This window comes from Dromiciops gliroides, chromosome 1, assembly GCF_019393635.1.
Source record: "Dromiciops gliroides isolate mDroGli1 chromosome 1, mDroGli1.pri, whole genome shotgun sequence".
In the NCBI taxonomy this organism is placed as follows: domain Eukaryota; kingdom Metazoa; phylum Chordata; class Mammalia; order Microbiotheria; family Microbiotheriidae; genus Dromiciops; species Dromiciops gliroides.
Genome location: NC_057861.1, coordinates 568,407,602 through 568,409,157, shown reverse-complemented (window position 1 = coordinate 568,409,157; position 1,556 = coordinate 568,407,602).

The following is a 1,556-nucleotide window of genomic DNA, read 5'->3' as shown; positions in this document are numbered from 1 at the left end:
TTGCTATCCCTGCTTTCTTTGCTTCAGCTGAAGCATAATAGATTCTGTTACAGCCCTTTATGTGTATCCTGTGTGTATCTCTCTGCTTTAAATGTGTTTTTTGTAGACAACATATTGAAGGATTTTGGTTTTTAATCCATTCTGCTATTCACTTCTGATTAATGGGTGAGTTCATCCCATTCACATTTATAATATGCTTTTTCACCTGTTTATTCCCCAAACTCTGACTCCCCATCCTCTCACTTCTCACAAGTGTTTTACTTATTATCACTTCCTTCCCCATTATCTCTTCCCTTTATCAGCCCCCCCCCTTCATTATCACCATTTCTTTTAAAATTTCATTATTGGGTGAGATAAATTTCTATATCCAACTGAGTGTGTTTGTTATTCCCTCTTTGAAACAACTTTCATGAGAGTAAAGTTTAATCTTTGCCTATCCCCACCCCCATCTTCTCCTCCATTATGATAGTTCTTTTATGCCTCTTTGTATGTGTGTGTGTGTGGGGGGCAATTCACCCCATTCAATGTATCCCCTCCTTCTTCCATGAAATTTCTTTTTACCCCTTTATTTTGTTTTCTGGGGTGTCATTCCATCAATGTCACCTTATGACTACACCCTCTGTCTACCTAAACTCCTAATTATTCTTTTAGCAACATTGTTAAGACTTACAAATATTATCATTCCTTAAATACTATGTTATGACCTAATCCTCTTTGCATATACTCCTAATTGTTCTAATAATAATTGCTCTTATAATAAAGTTATTAAAACTTACAAATATCTTATCTTATAGAACTAGAAACAGTTTGACCTTATTAAATTTCTTACAGTTTTTCTTTCTTGTTTCTTTTTTTAACCTCTTTCTGTTTCTCTTGAGTCTTGTATTTTGAGGACAATTTTTTTTTATTCAAATCTGGCCTTTTAATCTGAAATGCTTGAAAGTCCTCTATTGCATTAAATTCCATTTCCTCCCCCAAAAGAATATATTCAATTTTGCTGGGTACATTATTCTTGGTTGTAAACCTAATTCCTTTGCCTCCAAGTATATTATATTCAAAGCCCTGCAATTCTTTAATGTGGAAGCTGCCAAATTTTGTGTAATTCTGACTGTAGCTCCATGGTATTTGAATCATTTCTTTTTGGATGCTTACAATACTTTTTCTTTGATCTGTGAGCTTTGAAATTTGGCCATGATATTCGGGGGAGTTTTTATTTTGGGATCTCTTTTAGGTGGTGATTGGTGGATTCTTTGAAATTCCATTTTTTCCTCTATATGAGGGCAGTGTTCTTTGATAATTTCTTGAAAGATATTGTTCAGTTTTTTTGTTGTTATTCATAACTTATTATCTTTCCTGGATCTGTTTTCTAAGTTGTTTTTCCAATAAGAAATTTCACATTTTCTTCTATTTTTTTACTTTTGTGATTTTGTTTTATTGTATTTTGGTGCCTCATAGAATCATTATTTTCCATTGTTCAATTTTAATTTTTTAAATATTATTTTCTCCGGTGACCTTTCATAATTCCTTTTGCTAAATCTGCTTTTTTAGGGATTCAT